At 36.7% G+C, this 16,003-nt stretch overlaps 1 long non-coding RNA gene across 1 annotated transcript in view; it reads right to left on the reverse strand.

Annotated features, from left to right (window-relative positions):
- LOC105271619 (uncharacterized) overlaps window positions 1–11,959 on the reverse strand; it is a 36,291-nt gene extending 24,332 nt beyond the window's left edge. The window contains exon 1 of the long non-coding RNA XR_892662.1: window positions 11,821–11,959. This is a non-coding gene — a long non-coding RNA (uncharacterized lncRNA). The remainder of the gene's footprint in view (window positions 1–11,820) is intronic.
- Between the last annotated feature and the right edge of the window lie 4,044 nt (window positions 11,960–16,003).

The following is a 16,003-nucleotide window of genomic DNA, read 5'->3' on the forward strand; positions in this document are numbered from 1 at the left end:
ATATATATATATATATATTAAGAAAACGCAAAAAAAAATAGATTTTTTAAAAATCCTAACTGTATATAACCCCTTAAAACTGCAGGATTCTAATTATTCATAGATGACTAAATCAATTGAAATTACTTGACCTCTAATAATGTAGTTCGTGACAGATAATTTATCATTTTTCGTCATTGGAAGTGCAATGATCGTGGCCGAGGCAAAAACGGAGAGAAGGGAGAAACTCATATAAAAATATTCTAGAATATTTCTTATAGAATACCCTGTAGGATTCACTGAGGTAAATCCTATAGGATTCCTATACGTAAATATATGAAAATATTATATAAGATTTCCTATAGAAAATCCCACAGGATTCACATATGTCAATCCTATAGAATTGGGCGAGAAGGAGAAGAGGAAGGGGGACGTGTTCATATAAGAATATTCTGTAAGAGTTGCTATACAAAATCCTATAGAATTTACATAGGTAAATCATATTGGATTCCTATATAGGCAAGTATGACAGTGCACTAATCATTTTTCGGCATTCGAAGTGCAATGGTCGTGGGGGAGGCGAAAAGGGGAAGGAGGGAGAAACTCATATAAAAATATTCTATAAGATTTTCTATCAGATTTTTTCCAATAAAACTGCCCATAAAATTTCCTATAGGATTTCCTCGGGGGTCTTTTTCATTAGGGTTGCCCGGGAATTCTCTTATAGTGTTTCGTATAAGATTTATTATAGGGCGTCCTGCATGATATCCTGTAACATTTTTTAGCATGTTTTTCTTAAAAAGCAAATGTTAAATACTCCATATTATTTCCTTTAAGTTTTTTTTTCCATAGGGTTTGTTGTAGGGTTTACGCCGATGAGCTCGGATGCTCATCGTTATTTAAGCGAAGTCATGTGAGTATTTTACTCGTATGTGATAAATCATATAGAAAGATTTCATATTAATGGAGAATAAAATTTCATACGCATATGGTATAGTTTATGCGTATATTTCCCAGACGAAAATTTCATTTGCGGATTATTTCTTCACAAAGTGGTAGAAAAATAAGGCAAATAGAACACTTTTGTATAGAAAATATCCTAACGCCCATATACAACAAGCGTACAGAATTTCTGCTCGCTATTCAATTACGATCTTTTTATACGATTTTTCCTTGCGTATTTCTTCGACACTCCGATTAACTTCAATTCCAACACTTTCGAATTCATCATCACAGTTTAATAAAAGTGAATATATCGTCAACTGTATCGACATGGGAATTATATTTAGGAGGATCTCGAGAAGTAGCAGCGAGAAGAGTATTTTCCGATACATATAAAAAATCTTATAAAAGCTACAAGTTTATTTGCATTTTAATTCATATTTATAAAAATGAATTTGTAAAAAAAATCGTGAGAATTCAGCGCATATATACATGCATTTTATAATAGAAACAGACTTCATTTCGAATCTCAGAATATTTTATATTACTTTGTCATTGAATTAGCAAATCATAAATGATGCATTGTATTGCGAGCGAGTTCTGGTAGAAATTTTGGCTGGTGGGGCGACTCTAACAGTCGGGGCGTTTTTCCGAGGGCGATGCGCCTGGGAGCTCGCCGGCGCTGCGCCCGCCTGGACGGAGGCGCGCCTGTAGCGGTTTTGCATATAACCCTACTTTTGCACCCCGTTAGGTAGTTTCCCCTCGATTTTTTCCGTTCCCCAATGTACCACCAGTGTAATTATACGTAAATTAATAATTTTGAAGGATGGAATTTGAAGAAGAGGTAACGACGATGTTTTTTTTTATTTTTATTTATTTACAACTATTGATATTTATTCGACTCTAACAGTCCCGTATTGATCCGTATTGAGTCCCATATTGATCAAAGTCCGGGCGAGCCCGATGTTACTTTCAATTTCTGCTAGGGAGTCGAAGAACAGTTTTTTACGAGCTCAGGTTCCATCCATTTATTTTACATAATTACAGAATCATAGTTCAAAACTGCAGGGCGGGTTAAATGAATATTTTACACATTCCAATTTATTGGCAGATACATTAATCAACGTCCCATCGGTTTGGAATCGGAGACATATAAATACTCCCTGAAACTTCGACTAAAACGGCGAGAGCATTTATGCATGACAAAGGTAAATATACCAATTGCGGCGACGGTTCAACAATTTTCATATAAGACGTGTTGAAAGCAGATCCTACTGTGTGGAAGCGAGATCCGAAAACTCCTCTCATTATTTCGGCGCCGCGTTGCCAAGTAATGATGGAGGTTATGCGAATAAATTCAAGACGGTTATCGGCATCAACTGGAGTAACGTGGACAACTGAGTTGTCATACTTTAGAGATCTCCCATTCTGCGTCTGGTACATAACCCCATCAATACAAACACGTTGAAGGCGAGTAATACGTAGGTGTTCATGGATATCAGCATATCCAGCTGCATTTAGCGCGACAGTTTCATCATCGTCAAGCAATGCTGGTCTTCCTCTAGCATGCCGAACAAATCTCCCAGTTGCGTTTTCTGGTAACACAACCCAGCGTGCTTTGTGAAGGAATTCTCGGAGTACATTCAAAACTCCCGGTGTCAATTCCCAATCAAGGCATTTTTCAACCATTTGGGCCAATAAAATTCGACATGCGATTTGCATTGCACGATCAGTAGGACTCGTTATGTAATTTTTCAACTGCCTATTTAGTGATTCAAACCAGAATCCAGACGCCACCCACAAGGGACCCAATTCTCGAACACAACGAATTATATGTTTCAGCAGATGAAGACTGTATGTCTGATAACGTTCTTCAAACATAATCCCGTATTGTTGCCGAAAACGATTAATGGCACGTGTAGCATGGTTTAATTGCTCATCGACAATTGAATCCTTGTTCATAATGTACGTTGCTTCGGCAAAGAGAGAAAAATGTTCAATTTGTTCATCGCTCATGAACTCATGAGCGCATGGAAGCCAGTAATACCAAGCTAAGTTTCGGTATTCTGTGCCTTTGTACTTAGCAAAGTATTCCAAAGGTCGCGGACGTCTCGCCAGTTTTGTTGGTGGTGTCACTAATTCGATACGGCTGCTGATCGTCCGGATCTGTGCGGGAGTTATATAGTTCTCCGTAGCAGGATTTGTATAAATTTTATACAGTTGGGGCAGATTTCTTTCCCACAGACAATGTAATGCTTCTGCAAGCTGGCATGAACGAAGATCTAAACCTGGGATTATAGTCAAAGCTGAAATATTTCGAACCCCATTTTCGGGCACATGATTTGCGTGGGCTAGATTGGCATCTCGCCTTATTTCCTCATCGGTGCGATCAGCAGCAAAATCTTCTCCATTCTCAAGGTTGCCATCGCGGTATCTATAGATATGGAACTCGTGTCGCGCACCGATTCTCGCACCTCGCGCATAACAAAAAGTGCAGCCTGAAAAACCATTGAAACGCGTCATCCCCAGGATCGAATATCGGGCGTCGGAATCGGCAGCAATAATGAGAGGAATGAATCTACTTGTTATTTGTGCACCTCTACCTGGATGCCAGGTGATTCCATTTCTGTGCAAGCTCCGCAATTCTGCACAGACAGGGGTCAGAAATTGAGCCATTTTTGGTTTTCTTGGACCAACGAAGAGAGCTGCTAGCAGTGAATTCCGCTGTCGAGCTCGAGGAGACAATTCAAGGACCTGAACGAAAACTGGCCAAATAGTAACTGAAGCCGAGACGACGGGGTCCACTCCATCCGTCCAAATGACGAGGGAATAATTATTAGTTCCTCTGGACAGGAATCCACCATCTGCAGATAGGCGTCGGTATACGGTTCCATCATACACATCCTCAATGGCATTAGGATTACGTTTGACTCTCGTCTACGGATATTGCAAGGCTGTATACTTGCCAGTTTTACTGAGAAGTCCTTGAAGCTGAGCAGGTAGATTTAGATACAGATAAGTTCCCATATTAGTTGTTTTGCCTGGGCCTGTACTTCTACATCGGCAGATTCGATCAGGTTCTTTTCTCGCTTCTAAATTTTCGAAACATATCGTACACACTATGGAACGCGTGAAGTTGTCAAGGTTACGACTCACTACTCGCCAAAAGGCAGCCATTGTTGTTGGGAAATTCGCATTGTCGAATTCCATATTTGCTATTTTGAAGGATTTCAACATTGAAACATATGAATGCTTATACCGAAGTGCCTTGGCTATCTCCAGGAGAAGCTTCTCAAATTTCGGCACATTGCCTCGGGCTAACAGAGGTCCATCTAATCCCATTCCCTCGACGTTAAAGTTGAAAAATTGTTCGAAGACGTTGAACTGTTGGCCAGGTACGTCATCTTCCACAGCTTCTACTTCTTCATCAGAATCGTATATTTCTTCTTCATCGGCACTCTCTTCAGAATCAGGGAGCAATTCGATGTCCGCATCAGCCTCATCGCCTGGCTGTTGTTGCTCAGGATGGTCCGGTAACTCTTCATCTGAATCGTACAAAACCTCTACCTGATTGAAATCTCCGAGACCAGGAATAACCACGGGATCATTGTTGATCCTATCATCTTCTTCAGAGTCATATAATAACTCCTCGTCACTGGGATCATCATTTACATTGTTTTCAAGGCGCCTATCCATAGCTCACTGCAAATAGAAGCCAAATAACTTTGAATAACCTACACACATGGTTTTTTTTATTTTTAAATTGGGATTATTTTGGTTTTTGCAAAATTTCCTGGAACAACTATTTCTAGAAACAATTCACCGCCGCACAGTTCTTCCACGGTGATTTTATTATTATCCAATTATGATGCAAGTGTATGTTTTCAATCAAAGTAGTTGCGATTACTTTTCAGACGGTTTCATCACGTATAGGAATACAAACAAGTATATAGAAAAAAAGACAAAATATATTCAGAGTTTAGAATTATTGAAATATTTCTAATATGATTTCAATTCCAATGTCGAAATTACACTAAAAAAGAATATCAATTTTAGAAGACGGTACATAGGGACAAACGAAAAAGAAGCGTCCTTTCCGAAAATGTGATAAAATTTTTCGGAAATCATTTTTCAAAAAATTAGATGTGAGATGCAACATATGTTCTTTCAAACAAAAAATGAATCAATTATATTGACTACCAAAAATTTAATGAAATATTATTGATAACCAATTGTTTTTGAACATATTTTCTGTGAAAATGACAACTACAAAAATGTTAATAATTAAAATGTAGATATCTCTTTGCATGTGGAAAATATTCATCGATAATTGACCCCAACTGGGAGAGAAATATTTGCAAATGATAATTGAAAAATAGTTTCCATCAGAAAAAATTGTGGCTATTCGTAAAATAAAGGTAATACCACTACTTAATTGCAAAAAAAGAAATGAAAATTGATACACATCGATTTCAGCCAAACCTGAATTACTTTCTTTTCAATACGGTATTCCTTAAAAAAAAAATTGCGATCATAAACTTATTTTGTTTGACGAGGGACGTGGATTTTGGGTGGTCGTGCGTCGGAAAATGAAAGTATGGGTTGTGAATAAAGTTGAATGTAGTTGAAAGCGGAATTATAAAACACTTCGCGTTTCATAGTCACTTGTCGAAAAATATACAATTATGTACAGGTATTTGTTGAGTAATTAAATGTTGATTAACGGGTTTAAACGAGTTAAACAATAATTAAAGTCGTTGAATTAATGAGTAAATCGTTGAGTAGACGAGTGTGCGGTGTGTGTCGCGTTCCTATCTATAAAAGGAGATACACCAAAATTAAGTTGGCCGAGAGTAAGATCCGCTAACTTCATGCGTAACACTTTTCACCCCTATACTCCTCAATTCTCATTGGCCATTCCAAATAAAATTCATTTCTCATTGGTCAATTGGCTATATCATCCTTAATACAACGGAATCAAATTGCGCGCGCAGAGCGCTTCGGTCTCATGATGTGCTATACGGCGACAATTATAGAGTAATCCGCTATTTTCGTTGGATTTAATAGATAAGATGCGATCGATAATTAACAAATAATGCGTTGATGAGTACAATAATGAGCATAATTAATTGATATTAATTCGTTGAGAAGCACGCGTTAATTTAAAGCGTCGGTTGAGTTTTACACGTTGAGTTGAAATTCGTTGGTTTAATCGTTGGGTGAGTTACGCGTTGATGTACGGTGAGAAAACAAACTTATTCAGTTGATGGTCGCAATGTAACTGATTTTTGGGGGTTTCAAGAGTATTGTCTTGACCGTTGCCCCCTAACTCGACAACCCGGAAACATCCGACAATTATCGAGGGTAATTCGTTGATATTTGCATGATGAAGGAAGCTTGATTTTAAACATATTTGAAAACTGTACACTCCTATGATGCTCTCGGAAAAAAAAATCAAAAAATGAATTTGAGCAAATAAAAGGATTTTTCATGGGGAAAAAAGAATTATTTTATGAAAACATCATTTTTTCCCAAGACATTAGCATAATACATAATAATATCATGTACATGCATGATATTTCTCTGGACATGGAAATATCGTTTTATCATTATTTTTGGCATTTCCACGTGTTTTCGCCCTTTTCTTTAGTTCATAATCATGGGAGTGGACAAACTAAAATACCGATAGAAAAAAATCATAATAGAAGCGATATAGCGATAGAAAAAAGAAATGACAGCCCTTCAGTAGTGATTTACAAGCAATACCTCTGTTGGATTCCGGATTGCAGCAGAATTCACTTCGACTCACACACGAATGTTTTACTCGTGGACAAGCACTGTTTGGAAGACTTTGTATTTATTTCTGAATAAATGAGAGATGTTATTTCTTGTACTCTTGGGATAATTCTGATTGAGTTGAAGTGCAGAAGGGTTTTAGTTAGTGTTCTGCAGGCCGATGGTAGGGGTTGGGCTAAACGGAGGGGGGGCAAGGCCCATAGTGGAGGATTGGCTAATTGACACGAGACATGACCATTGAGGGTTGTAATTGCAGAGATAAGGGAGGGGTATGTCTTGATGAGAAGTTTTAGGAATCGAGAGATCGGAGAGTTGCCTAACTGGGGTTCTAGCCCAGGTAGGAATGGACGATAGGGAGAGGGTTCGACGAGGATTCGGCGAAGGCTTGACAAGCGTGGGTTGAGGGTGGAATTGACCATGAGTAAAGCCTTTGTTGAGCCTTGGATCATAACAGGGGGTAGAGCCTCGATGCCAAGGCTTGCCGAAGGCTTGAAACCCAGGGCTTTCCAAAGCTTGAACCAAGCTTGATCCAAGCTTGATCCAATCGTTAGCCAATCCTTCAATTTATCTAGAAATTATTGATCAAAATAATGAAAAAAAGTAAAATAATTACTTTGTTGTTACTAATACAAGTCAATTTCACCCCCATTTACCTATCTCTGATGAATGGATCATTGGAAAGACCTAATTAATTAACTTAAAAATTGACCGCCGCCACCGAGATTCGAACGCACGACCCTAACATTACAAAACTTACGCCTTACCACTAAGCTAACGCGCACCTATGAATTGTCATTTTCAATTGTGCCTATGAAGTCTATGTCAACTTGTAGAAATAATGTTGTTGAATAACGTTCTACTTGTGTAATGTAACCAACACCACTAACTATTTACTTAATTTACATTATTAACATAAGTTACTTTTTCTCGATCAATCCCCCGCCCCCCATTCCTCGGTGACTCCTAATCCTTATTACAAACATACGCACAAATTTGTTTTATCTGCAGCGAATTGATTGTTATTATTATTAATATTATTATTATTATTATTTATAATAATCCTGAAGCGAGTCAGAGTTTACCCAGGGTCTTTCAAAGGATCTTAACTGGGCCTCAATCATTCATGCCTCGGTTGAGCCTAATGATAAGGTTAGTATGCTCAGCCTCAGCGCGCTTAGGCTGAACCGAGCATGTACTCAGCGTGCTATAAGTTATCCTCAACAAACCAAAGCTGGTGCTAATCTGTTTCGAGCCTTGGACCAAGCAGCATAAGGAGATTCAAAATATTATGGAGGCCCATAACTTAGCTTCGCCGGACGAGGCTTCAGCCAAGCCTGAATATAAGCTTAGGCTATTTAGGCCCAGTACGCTGACACTTACAGAAGCCTCAATTCACCTTGGTATGAATGATTCTTATCAAGGCAAGACTGATTCGATCCTGTGTCTAGGCTTGGACTCAGCAGCCTGAGGGGAGCCAGAATTGTCCAAAAGTATTCCAAGGGCTTTTAACTTAGCCTCAATGGATCAAGCTTCGGCCTAGCCTGAGTATAAGCCTGTCCTGTCGAGGCTCATTGAGTTGAGGTTTACATGAGCCTGTTATCAGCCTAATATATCCCATCCTCAACAAGTCATGGTCAGGTCAGGCCTGTATTAATCCTCATATCGACAAGCCTCGGCAAAACAAGGTTTGCAAAAGGTCGGCCCCATCGTCGAACCTTTGAATTCTTACCTGGGAGGTATTGAGCTATTGGGTAAGCATCAAATTAAGGACCACCATCGGTGTTGTAGTCGGAAGTCAAGCTCCCAAAGGTTATGACAGTATTTACAATACAAATCATAAATTGAGGCCTATTCTATGATGGGCCCTGTTTCATTCCTTCCCTCGAAAAAGGACAGTGGGGAAGAAGAACAATTAAAAAAGGGTATTTTAATGCCGCTGTCACGAAATATTTGAGAACTTTAAAAATAAAAATTTGACAGAGGATTATTAGAGAAAACTTTCCCCAACATTCCTCAGCCCGATGTCATGGGGCACTCCCCAAGACCAATGCCGAAACATCCTCAAAAATAACCATCACCTTTGATATTTCCCCCGGAAGCAGATGTCTAACTTTTCCAAAATTTTAAGAACTACCATTGTGAGTAATTTTTTCTGCATTTCAAATTGAAATTTATGGTGACCAGGCAACATTCAACTTCCAGAAACCAATCATAAAAACTAAGAAGAAAACTCAGTCCGCTATAAAAAAAATCGTTCTTGAATTTCCTTATGAATTTTTACGACATAATCCTTTGCAGATGCCTTTTCTCTACTATGAACACGTGCAGGTCGACCAAGAGTCAAACAATGCAAAACACTGACCTGAAAGAAATAACCCATCTAAGGATCTCCTTTTCCCTTCTGTACGTATCCGCCCCTCTGACATTTTCACCAATAAAACAACGAGAATTTCCTCCTCCTCAAAAATTGCCAACTCCTTAGTCTGTTACCAAAAATTGATAAAAGTAAGAATAGTCAGCTACAAGTAGAAGATCCTTCCGACAACATCAAATCGATAATTCCAAGCTCTTGAATCCAGTACAAGTTCTAGAGATTAGTTGAGAGTATTACGGTCGATTAGTGAACCATACCTTACGTGTAGAAAACAAAGGACATTTTTAAATACGTGAAAAACCAACTTCAGTATACATAAATAATACTTTTTGAGAAAATATAAAAAAATATAGCAGTGAACCCTTGACATTGTGTGTGCAGTTATTTATCCCATCAGTGAGACTATAATAATGAGAGATAATGATTTGGACTAGTGGTGAATTGTTTACATAAAAAGAAAAAAAACGAAGTGAATTTTTAGTCATATATTCTTTCGAGTGAAATTAATTTTATAGCTCGAAAGTGTCCCAGATCAATCAGTGATTTCGGGCACAACAGGCCCTATTGTTCTGGAACAGTTTGCGGAACCCTGAGTCAGCACGAGTGTCAAAGGAGGGGGGGGGGGGGCATTTGGAATGTGCATCCTTCTCGCCTCTTAATATCCAAAGGCATTCAATAATGAAGAAAATTTATCGAGTCGAATCCAAATTGTTGTTTTATGTGGAAAAACCGTAGTCATAAAAATGATCGCTATGGCGCTTTTCATACAACTGTGTCTACTACCCTCTCGATACCCCGCCCTTCCCTTTTCTGCCCGCCTTGAGTTGTAGCGAAAAAGTTTATAGCACGCGCTCCTGCAATACCTGTATTTTGCCGATCCCTGTTCAATTTGAAAAATGAAAGCAATAAAACTGCAGTTAGATATAGTAAATTCCGGAAAATATTGGGTCTCCAAAATCACAATGAAACGAGCATTAAAGTCTAATGCCATTTAATTTTTTCATTATTCATGATATTCTAACTGCTAGAAATACTTTTATGATGTCGCCAATTCTCGATTTCCACCACTACTCACCGGCGACAGAATCAACTTTCTCCAAAAAATGTAATGTTTTTAAATGATAATCGCACTTGGTCATTTTTCAACTACACTAAAGAGTTTTATTTCAATGATGAATACGAGGAAACATTCATGTTGTCAAATTTGCAATTTTTATTGTTTAGTGGATAATTTCATTAAAATAAGCGAACACTTATGAGTGTTTTCTTTTTCTTAATGCCTCACAATTACATGAATTAAAAAAATCCTTGCCATTTGTTTGGATTTACAGCAACTAATCAATAACATTTTTTTAAAATTCAAAATAAAAATAAAACTAAGTCATCCCCACTTTTCGTTCTGCGGAAAATGTGGAAAGTAGGAAGTGAACTACGTAGAGTGGGAGCGCGCTATGATAATCTTTTTTCGTATTAAAAAAAAGTTGCCATTCAGTAACTAGTTTTACTATTGTAAATATGAAGTAGTGCCAACTAAAGATTTTGTTTTAAAATCTAAATTTTTTAATTTTTTCATTAAAAATATTTATCAAAAAATGGATTTGATTTTGTTTTTTTCAATAAGAAATATCCAGTTTTGCGGAATTACAAAAAAAAACAGCACGTGTTTCTCACTCTTAAAAAAAAAGAATATCCATCCCCTACCAACATGCATCTGAAGTGGCTAATCCGACTGACCAATATATTTAACAATAAACGAGATAAATACAAATTAATATTCAATAATTATTTTCCACATTAGCGACATCTTGAATTTACAGAGAAAATAATGATTCTTCATCGAATTAATTATTCCCGTGCCACGCACGTTTTCAATTGAAAAAAAAAAGAAAATCCCTCGTATAGTGCCGTTTCCTGTAAGACCCCGATTTCTTCTCTTGATGTTACTTCCGAATGGAATCTTTCAGGTATATGATTTTTTCGATCGAGTAATATTGCTCGGAAATGATATACAGTGTCATGAAATTGTGTTTCACAAAGTGTACAAAGTGTATACATTTATTCGCAAATTTTCATAAATGCAAACGAAATAAGGTGTAAAACTTGATTGGTGATACTTTGGAGAATCTCCAACAGTTTTTGAAAATAGCAATGTGAACAAAAATCATTCTTCTAATATGATTGTTGTTCCTATGCTTCTACAGGGTGTGTTCATCTATAGGTGAAACACATTGTCCTTTGAGGATTTATGCATATTGGAGGGTAAAATGTTAAAACGAGGTTAAATTGCACTTGGTTCATCGCAACTTCTATATTTTTTCGGCTAATTGTGGGCTTTTTAAATAGCGGCAATTTGGTAAAAACATGAGATTTCCCGAGATTCAAATGATGGTAGATACCCATAATGTATCATTAGCTGAGCTTCTGAAAATACCCTCAAAAGAAAATGTGCGAGCGTAACGTGACATGACATTTCATGTCCATTTTAATATTTAAAACGCTATAACTTCCGTACGGGTTAACATACGGGGCTGAAACAATAACCATTACAAAGCAAATTTCATAAGCTTCCAAATGATATACAATATGTATTCCTCAACCAGAAAAATAAAGGGTTTAGGGAGGTGGAAGTGTCAGCTGACTCAGAGTGACAACGATTTTTTTAATAGGGATCTTTACTTACATCAGATGACTATATTTTAAGATATTAGATATGTGTATGAATAACTAACCCATAGAATAATCACGAACGATGTTCCAGAGTCGATGTCTCACCAAATTGAAATAAATTCTATGACACTTTTTTCTGAATTTTATGCGATCCTCTACACTAAAAACAACTAAGCCGATGCATGATTTTTTTCTCGAGGCTTCCCTTCCGTCACTGCGTACAAAGCAACGCTTTCCAACGGTTTCATGGGGCGAAAGTATACCGGATAATACGACGAAGTGATCCGAAGTGCTCCGAGCGTCTCGAAAGGAAGTGAGAAGTAAGAGCCTTCGGATATCTTCGGTATATAGTCATGTCCACCTATAAGAATTATCTTTGAATCGGAGTGGGGGCAATACAACCATAACTACCCTCAGGTCAATTCTCGATCATTTTGGAGCACTCGGTGGATTACGACTAAAACTTATAGTTTCCACGGTGGAAAACCACATAGTTTTCATGTTTTCTATGATAACACAATGTATGGTAACACAAAAGTTTTCCTGTGACTCCCCCACCATCAAAACTCCTGTAGAATCAACCCCTTGAAACTGTCACGATTTAGTGAAGGAGATTGTGAAAGGTGACATGAGCAATTGGCAGATCGTTTATCAATTATGTTTGTTCAGACAATTTTTCACCGTAAACATATTTATATCAGTTTTGGTCTTTGTTGGAAATTCGAAAAGGAATGCGAAATAATTCTGACCAACTATTAAAACTTTTTCATAGTTTGCTGAGAATTACTTATCAGGCCAGGCAAATGAGTTACTTAAAATCGAGATGGATATGGAACAAATTTAAATTACATAAAAATTTGTCAAAATAGTGCTGAAAAACACCCACTGAATTTCTGAGATTCTAGTTAACCGCAAAAGTACTCAAAAAAATTGAAAAAAAAATACAATTGCGATATTGCTTCCATTTAAATCAATTCTTGTATGTGTTTTTGCTAATATATTAGCAATATGCTTCCGAATGGACTGACTCCTAAGTATGTATTTTATTGATATTTATTCAACAATGAATACAATGAAAATAATCCTTATGGACCACGTATTCTAATTCAATAGCGAAGTGGTAAAAGGAGATAAGTCCATTTTTATTAAGTCCCCAATATTTCCACTATCGCATACAGATTACTGTAGAAATACGATTCATGGAAAAAAAATAATTTCGGAAAAAAACATAGCGCGCAGAAAGAAGTGAAACTTCCCAATTGCATTTGCAGGAAACCACGTATGGAAAAAATTAATAGAAAATCTTAGCAAATTTGCGTACGAAATTCTATAGGATTTCTATGAGCTTTCTATTCGAATTCTATCAAAAATTCCATCTGAATTTGCACGATTTCTATCGGATAATCTACAGTAAAAATGCCATGTCTTTTCAAATTCTATTGAATTTTTCTATTTAAATTTTTGAGCTATAATTTGGTGTTTTTTTAACGCGGATTCTGAAATTCAAGACAGAACCGAATAAAACAAAAAAAAAATCTTGAAAAAATTTTCCGACGAAAGTAAGCGCTGCGCTCACCATGCGAGCAATCCCGTATTAGAAATTTACCAAGGAGATTTTGCCAAGATTTTGCCAAGAGATTTGTTGTTGACTCTCGGGACAATCTCAAGCGGCGTATGGAGAGGGTGCCGGTGGCGGTGTGGCAATTTTGCGTTCGAGTATACACGGGCGGCGCAGCGCTTGCCATGCGACCAACTTTTTTTCATTAACTTTTCATCGTTTCTTCTATTTTACCACTGAAGAAGTGGACTTTTCGGCATTGGTGATGCATCGCTGACTTTTTTATAGGAAATATAATGCTTTTCGAATCAAGTTCTATAAACTTAGTTCGTCTCTATGGCGATTCTGCTATAGTAAAGAGAGAAAGGTGCACGCAGGCGTTTAAATTTCCATTTTTTTTTCAACAATTTCCCGGTCTGGTGAAACCTCAATAACTCAGTATGTGTTTTCCACTATTGTTCCGCCAATTTTCACGTACTTCTCATGCATTCCTTATATACATTTATTTCTAATTGCTAATCTGACTTGCCGAAAAGGCCTGATGCACAATACCGGGCGTATATCAATCCAATTTTGTTGAATTTGTCAATTATTCGAAATGTTTTCATATCTAAATTTTGCTCTGTGTAATAATAGTTGCATATTTTGACATTTTCAATTATTTTCGATCATTAATAAATGGGAATGTCTTGTCATGAAAACAAAATATCTCGCAACGGGACCCTTACTCCACGCTACTCAGAGTAAGAGGAGAGTGGGGTGTAAAACCCATAAAGTGGTGGCACGCGAAAAAAATTTCCTCAAGTACATGGAATTCTATTCCATTAACTTTGAAAATATAAAAATTTACTCAATTGAAAATTTTCTAAAAGAAATTCACCGATTTTTTGCATGTTAAAAAAAAATGTCAAATTTTCACTTTTATTATTATCGATGAATGTTAATAAATGAAATTAAATTTGACGACATTGAGTGTTTTTTTTTATTTCTTATTTGTTCTTTGTTTATTATTCATAGTGGTTAGCATAAAATATTAAACTCTTTATTCAATAATGATAAATATAGTGTATGTGAAAATAGTGTAATAGTGTAATTGAAATTCCCTTATTTTTTAAGTACGCTGAACACTTAAGTGACAGTCTGAATAAAGTGAAAAAATTTTCCCAAGAAGATGGCAAGTAAGTATAGCTGAATATTTCATATGTACAAGCGTTTTATTCCGCGAAAACACGGGATAATCATGATTCAAAAAAAGAACAAAAAATCTTGACCGTGAAAAATTTACTCTTCGAAATAAATGGAACTCAAGGGAAAGGAGTAGCAAGGGACTCATCCTAACGTCCGAACTCTAAGCAATTACATCATCGTCTTTCGCTGTCTCCTTCGTTTTTCCAGTGTGGCATTTTAATTTTTTTATTCGCCAAGTCCGTACGCGCAGGTAAGGACCTGTATCGGTGGTTGGCCCGTGATTATTGAGGGACTGTTGAAGTAAATAAAGTTTGTGAGAAATTTTCTTTAGAATGTACAAATACACATAATTCATTACATAACTTTTTATTTCCAATGGAGGTCTTAAAATAATTCGATTTTGCGATTATGTAACTTTGCTAGTAAATTATATAGGTTGATGTAAAGTGCAACAATTCTAACTTCAACCACCCTACTGTCGGAATCAACACTTGAGACTATGAACTTGACATGGTGATAATCGTAAAAAAAATTTCCGAGAATTGATCTAGAAAGTTCTCCCGAGACCAACTAGAAATCATTTGAGAGAAATTTTTTTTTTCAAAATATTTATTCCCATATACATGACAAAGTTTGTGGAAAGAAAAGCTAAAACTTAGTATGTTAGAAAGAGCGGCAACGTTTATATGCCTGTTACACAATAAATTTTTTCTTTTATCATTTCCAAATGATTACTAAGATACTCCGATCCTTCCTCAAGTGAACGACTCCAATTTTGTATTAATCCGTTTTTTAAAACTGGTTTTGAATGCAAATACGGCACTCACCTCTGAAACAATCTATTAACAATAGGAGAATGATCTTTGTATGTGAAAAGAGAGAAAAATGCAATTTCTAAAATTCCATACTTGTTGTTGACACAAAATAAGTAAAATTGTTTTTTCTTTTTCTTTTTCTGTCGGAGAAGGAAAGGGACTCCCCGGTGGAAGTCTTTATTGTTATGGTCCCCAGTTCTTTTTTTTTATGGAGAACCTTTGTTGACATGTTCCTTGGAAAACTGACTACAGGCGACAAAAAGGGTACATCGCGCCCCTCATGACCACAGTAATTAAATGCTTCCCACCGGGAGGTCCCATTTTATTTTCCGGCAGCAAAACCAAAATTAATAATAATTTGCTTGATTTTTTATCAACGATGACAAGTATTGATTTTTAATGATTATTTTTTTCCCCTTTTTTCACATGCAAACATCATTCGCCTATTCACAATGGATCGTATCACAGTGAACCGCCGTATTGGCATTCAGGAGTTACTGCCGACATCTTTCAACTTTTCATGTTTTTTTGGAAAATTTCCCGAAAATACATCTGGTGACAATGTACCTATACCGAAATACACCTAGAGTCTAGACTCTAGTCTAGAGTCAAACTCCTAGAGTCTTATAATATTTAATAATAATTCTCAGTCTTAAAAATACTCCAAGTGTTCCTTTACTTCGA

This window comes from Fopius arisanus, unplaced genomic scaffold (assembly GCF_000806365.1).
Source record: "Fopius arisanus strain USDA-PBARC FA_bdor unplaced genomic scaffold, ASM80636v1 scaffold00114, whole genome shotgun sequence".
In the NCBI taxonomy this organism is placed as follows: domain Eukaryota; kingdom Metazoa; phylum Arthropoda; class Insecta; order Hymenoptera; family Braconidae; genus Fopius; species Fopius arisanus.